The 8809-nt window shown below is 46.8% G+C and overlaps 1 long non-coding RNA gene across 1 annotated transcript; it reads left to right on the top strand.

The window, feature by feature from the left end:
* The first annotated feature begins 283 nt into the window (after positions 1–283).
* LOC121817691 (uncharacterized) lies at positions 284–8327 on the top strand. Its single transcript, XR_006057724.2, has 2 exons — positions 284–2169; positions 4059–8327. It is a non-coding gene; the product is annotated as an uncharacterized LOC121817691 (long non-coding RNA).
* The last annotated feature ends 482 nt before the right edge of the window (positions 8328–8809 follow it).

Raw genomic sequence — 8809 nt, 5'->3', positions numbered from 1 at the left:
AGCAGCTCGCTCTCTAAGTCACCCCACCCCTCTTCCCCAGGAAGAAAAGAAATGCCAGCTCTCCAAGCTGAAGTTAGGACACGGCGAGTAATAAAGAGATGGGCTGCGAATGAGTGAAATCTCGTAGAAGTTTACTCTGTCTCAAGACTTCTCCAGTGAGCTGTGATGTCAGGACCACCAACACCCAGCATCTGATACTCCAGAAGCGACGCAAAGGGCTGGGCGGGGGCGTGGAAACCGAGGGTTCAGCCAAAACACCCCAAAGTGAGAAGACTCCCCGGATGCCCTGGGCTGTGCTGAGGAGCCGGTGGGGAGCAGCACCTTGGGAAGCTGGGCAGCTTCCATCCCAGACATCTGGCACTAATCTCAGTGAATCCAGGGCGAGTCACCGGTTATTCAGAGTGCTCGCTCCAAGCTGCTGAGGGAGGCGGTGCAGAAATACACGTCTGTGACAAATGGCCTCTCGAGACGGTAAGTGTTAGGGAAGAAGGTTGGCACGGAGGTCTGTGAGTTTTCAGGGTGGGAGACAAGCAGTGGCAGACTTGTGAGCTTCCGTCCTTCCGCGGCAGCCTAAGTGGGTGCTTCAGTGGCCTCCGGCTTTGGCCTTGTCCCAAAGGCCTCAGGTAGAGATATAAGCCTGGTCAGCCTCCGTTATGGAAGCCAAGCCTCTGCGCTCGCTGAAGAACCAGTCATGCAAAGGCTGCAGCTAGCGGAGGGAGGCAGCGTTCGGGCAAAGACAGTGACTAATTGAAGGGGAAGGGATTCAGCCAAGCGAGCACATTCTGTTTACTGATTCTTAAGTGGGTCACCTACATTTTCTTTCTATGAATCTATTCATGTCTTCGAGACCATAGCACCAATTTAGTGATAGAAAACACAGTTGTAATTCATCACCTAACTCTGCCTAAGTTCCATGGCCAGGATGAGAGAAAATGCAGGTCTTTGGGGGGAAATTTATGATCTAATTTGGAACTGATGATCAAGTTTGGAACATCAGATGGACAGCTAGATGAAGGGGACTAGGGCGGCACGTGCCACTGTCAGAGGCTGATGGAGTAAGATGGGTTAGGGAGCCTGCCATGGGGAGAAGGGCTGAGGTTAGACACGCAAGGTTGGGCAGCATTTGGGGTCTGGGGGTCTGTCAAGGGCAAAGGCAGAGAATCTTTGGTGTGGAGCGTAGAGGGACCCCCCCTCCCCAACAAGAACAGGAGATCAGGTGGTGAGGAGTGATGAGAAAGAGGTGGGGACCACAGGAGTAAGGGCATGGTGTTGAAGTCAGACCCGAATCCCTGCCCGGCTTCCTTGTAGCCGTGTGACCTTGAAGAAGCCAGTTGACCTCGGCATCTCAGTGTCCCCTGTAAGATGGAGCTGGGTGCTTCATCAGGCTGTGAGGGTTAAAAGAGGCAACTCCACAGCCGGACTTGGAAGCTCGCAACAAACACTGGCTTTTTTAAAAATTTGGCTGTGGTTCCTTTACAGTGTTGTGCTCGTTTCTGCTGCACAGCAAAGGGAATCAGCTGTGAGTCTGCACACATCCCCTCCCTCCGGGGCCTCCCTCCCACTACCCCCCGGTCCCTCTAGGTCATCACAGAGCACCGGGCCGAGCCCCCTGTGCTGTGAAACTGCTTCCTAGAGCTATCTATTATACACGTGGTCAAACACCAGCTCTTCTATGGTTTTGGACTTCCCTGGTGGCTCAGACGGTAAAGTGTCTGTCTACAATGTGAGAAACCCGGGTTCGATCCCTGTGTCGGGAAGATTCCCTGGAGAAGGAAATGGCAACCCACTCCAGTACTTCTTGCCTTGAAAATCCCATGGACAGAGGAGCCTGGTGCAGGCTACTGTCCATGGGGTTGCAAAGAGTCGGGCACGACTGAGCGACTTCACTTCACTTTAGGGACTGTCTGTCTTACCAGTCACTGTTTTCTAACGCTGCCCGTGCATGGTTCTGAGTAAGTAAACGAGTGAATGGACAGAAGTCATGAAAGAGCAAAGTAACCCCAGGGAGCACACCCCTAAGGTCATCGTGAAGAGTGCCAAATTTCTCCAGCCTCACTGCCAGCTTTATTTAGGCAGAATTTCCTCCTCAGGAGCATTTCCACCTCGGGTCATGGGAAAAGCAAACACACGAAACACCAAGAACCTGATGCCTCGTTGATGGCATTACAGGTAAGAAGAGGATTATCCGAAGGAATTATGTATGGCAACATTATCATGTTCAAATAAATCCAGTCATTTACTTGTAAAAGTTCAGTGGGTGTTGGGTTTCTCCATAACAAAACAACAAATATCTCTGTCCCTTACGTAAAACCCTAGCTACTTGTTCAGGTCACAGCAACGAAAACTCTGGTACAATTTGAAGAACAGTATTTTTTCAGCACAAATGATGCTGTATCCAATTACAGTTAGTCACAATAGCCAGAAAAATCAGATATTCAGTTTAGCAGGTTAGTTTATTGTAACAGAAATTAATTGGAATTTGAAATCTGACTCTGGGCCTGCGCAGATTGTCATCTGTTGTGTCTGATTGAAAGAGATAAACGGAGTTGGCTGGAAGGCCAAGAGAAGGAAGGTTAACATGGGGTTGGCCAAAAAGTTTGCTCAGGTGCTTCCGTGCCAGCGTACAGATAAATCCGAACGAGCTTTTTGGCCAGCCCAGTAATATTACTGTCGCACTCACTCAGGGCTTCCCCTGGGTGGCTGTGGCATCATCCCCGCGGTTCCAGGGGTCGGAGGCCCAGTCTGTAACTCTGTCTCCCACGAGCCCTCAGCATCATCCTCATATCTTATTCACGTCTCCCCTCCGCGCTTTTGTGTCTCCCAGCATCTTTTACAGAGAGGTCCCTTCTAAATTCTCCTTGCTGGCGTTGCTCAGACAATTCAGCTCAATCCCCTTCTTTATTTGGCCTGCACACACATAGCAAACGTCTCTTTAACCCAAGTGAATCTTTAAAACACGCCCCAGACCCAGTGTTTAGAGACCTGAAATCGCAATCACATGGCACATTCTTGCAGTTTTGCCTAATCTCGTCACTAATTACAGAATTATGCAGCGTGAGTCTCTGAGCTTACCATGATGTCAGCTTCCATCTCATCCACTGCTGTTCCGTAAGCCCAAAAGCTTTCAATAGATAGTAATTGGAGTTGGAACTGGAAAAACTTTTGGCCCATGTGTAGCAGGTTTTCCAGAGAAGTATTTTTTCACTGATACTGTGGAAACCTAAACAAACTTCTCCCTTAGGATCATAGTAAGTCTGGAAATATCAGTCAGCACCCTAAGCACAGTCCAGGATTTTATGTTTTCTGGGTTTTTTTTTTTTTTAACAAACTGTCAGTTTTTATTCTTATTGGGCAACAAGCAGTTTCATTGTTTATTGGAACAAACAGGGCAAGTAACAATTCTTTCTTTCCAAATGCTGGATCTTTCCATTCATTTAAACAACAACAACAAAATATATTTCTGGTATGCCCATAAGAAGCAAGAATGTAGAACTGCAGAGCATGCCTTAGAAAGGATTTGCAATGCCTCCCTCGGGTCATTTTCACGTGATGAGACTATTTGCATTTTGCTGTCTTTTGAAATCTTTGCAAACGCAAATTGGATACAAACTCTAATTCTCTTGTGGTAGAACTGGAAGATACTTTAAAAAAATCAATTAGCAATTGACATTCCTTGACTGCATCTTCATTTTAAAGCAAACAAGCGGAGCTTCCTGTCTCTGAGCAAAGAGCTTACAGTGAGCCTGGATCCCCCGCCGGGAGCACCCGGCTTGGCTGGGGTGGGGGTACTGTGCGTAGGGGCTGCTTTGAGGGCAGAGGGCTGCAGCAGAGAGCCAGCTGCTGACACTCAGGATGGGGTGAGCCCCGCAGAGGCCGTGACGTAGATCTTTTTCTCATCCGATTGCAGGGCGCATCTTGTCCTCTTCTGTCGAGAGAACCATGTTTTAAAGGCTCCACTGAGGCTCCCTTGCTCTTAGCTGGTGAACAGTCGCAGAGGAAGGAATTTTTCTTTTCATCTATTTTTTAATTTTCCCTTTCTCTCTTTTCCTTTCTCCCAGGAGGCTCTCCTTCCAGCATATCCTAGAACCAATAAGGAATGTCTGTGAGTAGAAACAGGTTTTTTTCCCAGTATTTTTCCATGTTGTGGGAATTCTTCCTTTAGCCTGATCCCAGACTTTCACATCCAGTATGTCCGAACGATGGGTTGGTGGTTTTAGAATTTGGTCCTGATCACTCATCACAGTTCCCCAGGGTCTCTTTCTCACTTTATTTAGTGATGTAGTGAGATTTACTATGTGAAGTAAAAGGACCAGTCTTCTTGTGGCATGATTTTCTTAAATCTGTTGAGTTTCCAGGAACAAACCCACGAATCCCGTCCTCCCTACTCCCTTGTTGATCGAAACCAAGCTCACGATCGGCCTCCGAGGAGAACGGGAGGGTTCACTCCATTGGTTCTCAGCATGGTTTGTTGCCTTGTGTAAAGAAATCTTTGTGGACAGATTTCTTGAAGCATGAGTCAAGTCTTATTATAAGAAACTCCCCAATACAGCCCAATTCCTTTGTTGTGACACACGAACCATTACAAAGCTTAAAGAATGTTGTAGCAGAAAGGGGTCACAGACCCTGTTGAGTCCAACCTTCTCGTTCTGCAGACAAGGAAACTGAGATTTAGTCAGTTTTAATGAATGAGCCCAAAGGGAACTTGCATGGAGAGTTTGAAGATCTGGTACCCAATGTTAAATGTTAAAAGTTCCCAGCGTTAAAGGAGAGTTCAATCCCGTCTGAGTTCCCCTGAAAAGAGTATAATCGTGAATACGAGCTCTGTTTTGATCTTAATTTTAACCACATGTCCCAGAGTCAGGTTCAGCACTTAACTGGCTCTTGCCCACATTCCTGCTAAAGCATATAAACTGCCAGGAAATTAACTTTTGCTTCATCTTTTGTCTGATAGAAATGGAATCTTTGAGTAAGGTGGTGTTCAAAATTCCTCATTTATAGTTAGAATTCCACTCTTCCCTGTTCATTTTTATGAAGTGTTAAGCTGGTCAGGGTGCCATGGCCTAAAGTACGATGCCTGGGGTATTGCTGGTCCCATCAAGCTGCCTGCTAGTGTGTGCGATGGGGAAATTTTAGCCTGACTTTGGAGAAGGGCTCAGAAAATCTGGTGGCTCAGAGGTTAAAGCGTCTGCCTCCAGCGCGGGAAACCCGGGTTCAATCCCTGGGTCGGGAAGATCCCCTGGAGAAGGAAATGGCAACCCACTCCAGTACTCTTGCCTGGAGAATCCTATGGAGGGAGGAGCTTGGTAGGCTATAGTCCATGGGGTCGCAAAGAGTCGGACTCGACTGAGTGACTTCACTTTCTTTCACTTTCAGAAAATCTACCTGTCAGGCCATTAACACATCTTCAGTTTTCCTCCCACTCATCAGTAACAGCATACTTATGACCATAAGAATCAGAAGTTCCAGAGCTTTGGATTGTTTTTAAGACCTTGTTTTATTTTTATCACTGTGTGAATTATTATTAACTTAGTTAAAAATGGCCAGTGGTTTCTGCCATTTGACTTAGCCAAACTGAATCCTAGTTTTCTTTAAAACTGCTGCTGCTGCTGCTAAGTCGCTTCAGTCGTGTCTGACTCCGTGCGACCCCATAGACGGCAGCTCACCAGGCTCCCCCGTCCCTGGGATTCTCCAGGCAAGAACACTGGAGTGGGTCGCCATTTCCTTCTCCAATGCATGAAAGTGAAAAGTGAAAGTGAAGTCGCTCAGTCGTGTCCGACTCTTAGGGACCCCATGGACCGCAGCCTACCAGGCTCCTCCATCCATGGGATTTTCCAGGCAAGAGTACTGGGGTGGGGTGCCATCGCCTTCTCCCTTCTTTAAAACAGTGGTTCTCATTAAGGGTGACTTTCCCACCCCTTCAGGACATTCAGGAAGCCCTGGGATGTTTCTGGCTGTCCCAACATGGAGGGCGGCGGGGGGCGCAGTGTGCACACTACTGCCATTCAGTGGGTAGACCCCAGGGATGCTGCTGAACGTCTCACAGTGCGCCGGACGACACCCCGAAACAAAGAATTATCTGGCTCAGAAAGCCAACAGTGCCGCAGACACAGAGAACAGATGAGCAGTTGTCAAGTGGGAGGAGACAGAGGGCGGATGGACTGAGGTTTGTGGTTGGTCAATGCAAACTGTTGTCTACAGAACGGCTGAGTAACAGGGCGCTACTCTGCAGCCCAGGGAGCTATATCCACCAGCATAGGACTAGCCACAATGGAAAAGAGTGTGTGTGTGTGTGTGTGTGTGTGTGTCTCGATCGCTTTGCTATACAGCAGGATAACACAGCATTCTAAATCAACTACACTTCAATGAAAAAAAAAATTGTTTTGGCCTGACCCTTTTTATGAAAACAACATCTCCTTACTTATTTTGGGCTGTGCTGGGTCCTCATTGCTACACTCAGGCACTTGTGGTGAGCAGGGGCTTCTGACTATGGGGGCTTCTCACTGCCTCCTGTTGTGGAGCTCAGGGCCCCCGGGGCTTGGAGGCCTCAGTAGTTGCAGCATGGGGGCCCCAGAGCTCGGGCTCTGTAGTCGTGGTGATCAGCTTAGTTGGCCCATAGCCTGTGGATCTTCCTGGACCAGGGACTGAACCTATGTCCCCTGCATTGGCAGGTGGATTCAGATCCCACTCCCACCTCTTTTTTGTTTTAAAAAGCAAATAGTGTCAAGGTTGAGAAAACTTGCTCCAAAAAGAAGAATAATTCCAATCTGCCTACCAAAGGCAAGTGCAGTATGATTAATAGTCTTAGGATTTTTAAAGTTGGTAAGTAGACATTGAGGATTATAACTCCAACTACCATTCTTCAGTGGAAACCAGAATATGTCAGAGTGAAAAATGTATATTTAATGGGTTTAACTAAAAACTAGAGAAGACAACTGAACATGAACACAGAGGTATATCATCAGTGCAGTCGCTCAGTCGTGTCCAGCTCTTCGCGACCCCATGCCCTGCAGCACGCCAGGCCTCCCTGTCCATCACCAGCTCCCAGAGCTGGTATATTGTTGCCGTCAGTAATTTCACTATATATATGCACACGTACATAGAGACATACATTAGAAACCTGTATACATACACACAGAATCTACCTTAACGAGATTCAGGGCCATTTCTGTTTTTAAACTACAATGAAAGGGACTTCTAACGTACTGGGTTGACACTTTGTCAGTCCTCATCCTGAGGCATTGTTCATTCAAGTGAAGACCGTATGTTCATCCAGGAGCTTTCTGGTATTTTCGTCCATAAGGTTTTATCGGTTATTCTTTGTTGCATACGCCATTCCAAAATCCACTAGGCGTCTGCTTTCGTACTCTTGGCTCTGTGGGCTTCTGCGGTGGTTCAGATTATAAAGAGTCTGTCTGCAGTGCGGGAGACCTGAATTCAATCCCTGCGCCAGGAAGACCCCCCGGAGGAGGGCATGGCAGCCCACTCCAGTATTCTTGTCTGGAGAATTCCATGGACAGAGGAGCCTGGCAGACACAGTCCGTGGGGTCGCAAAGAGCTGGACATACTGAGTGAGTAACACTTTCACTGGAGTCTACAGGTTGATAGACTTGCTGATTTAAGCCTGGCCCAGCTGGGTGGTTCTTCTTGGGGTGGTGGGTCTTGCTTAACTTAGCTGTGCTTCGGACTTGGATTTGCTCCACGTGTGTTTTTTCACTTGGGCTGAAGGAGCAGCAGCTCCTTTGGGGAGGATCTTCTCACAGTGATGACAGATGAGCAAGACAGGGAGCAGACACGTGATGCCCCTTAGGATCGGGGCTCAAAACTGGCTCGAGACTACAACTTCTGCCTGCATCCCACTGGCCAGAGCGAGTCACAAGGCTTGGGCTGGTGACAGTGGAGTGGAAGTAAGTTCTCTGTCCTCAGTGGGAGGAACTGCCAAGTCTGTGACAAATAGTGTGGAACTTGGGAACCATAATTTAATCTACAACAAGTATTATGGGAGCTCCCTGTGACACCATCTCAGTGGCTCAGTAGTTTCGTGGGTCATTTTAAAGTAGCTCTGACAGCTTGTGGACGCCCTGGCTAGATCATCAATAAACATAGAATTTTTGTTTTTTTATTGTGAAATTAATAAGAAATATTTGAGAATATATGAAAAGTACAAAAGATGAGAATAAAGAAAACGTCATCCACAATATGGTAATCCACAGAGTATAATGTTCTGGTGCATTTTTTAGCATTAAATTGCATTGGGATAAGAGAAGTAATTTTTGCCTATGTTGAGAATTTGGAAAGTAGTAAAAAGAATAAAAATCACTTGAAATCCCACCCCACAGTTGTCTCTGTTAACACTTTTCTATGCACAGAATTTACATAATTGGTATCAAGCTGTATCTGAATTTCTCATCCTGACTTTTTTCACCAAAATATATGTTAAGTATTTCCCGTGTTGTTAAACATGTTTTGCAAACAAACCGTTGATAACAGTCAAATATTCCAGCACATAGCAATTCTCTGTCCAATCACTTGTTTAAACTATTTTTATCTTCATCCCTCAATCCTCTTAAGAGGGTGTTTTCTGCACTAGTTATAATGCACGTCTTTGAAAACCAGACACAAAAGGAGTGTATCCCTGATTCTGGTCAAATTCTGGTTTTAAACACCTTTCACTGGTTGACACAGCGATTGAGACAACTCAGCTGTTCCTAGCAAGGCTGATGGCAGGAGCCAAACTTCACGTGCACCAACAACATTCAACATAATTCCTTGGAAGTTCATACCTGGCTTATTTATTATCCTGGAACTAATA

The sequence above is a fragment of the Ovis aries genome, chromosome 23 (genome assembly GCF_016772045.2).
Source record: "Ovis aries strain OAR_USU_Benz2616 breed Rambouillet chromosome 23, ARS-UI_Ramb_v3.0, whole genome shotgun sequence".
Classification (NCBI taxonomy): Eukaryota; Metazoa; Chordata; class Mammalia; order Artiodactyla; family Bovidae; genus Ovis; species Ovis aries.
This window is presented reverse-complemented; position numbering and strand designations above follow the sequence as displayed.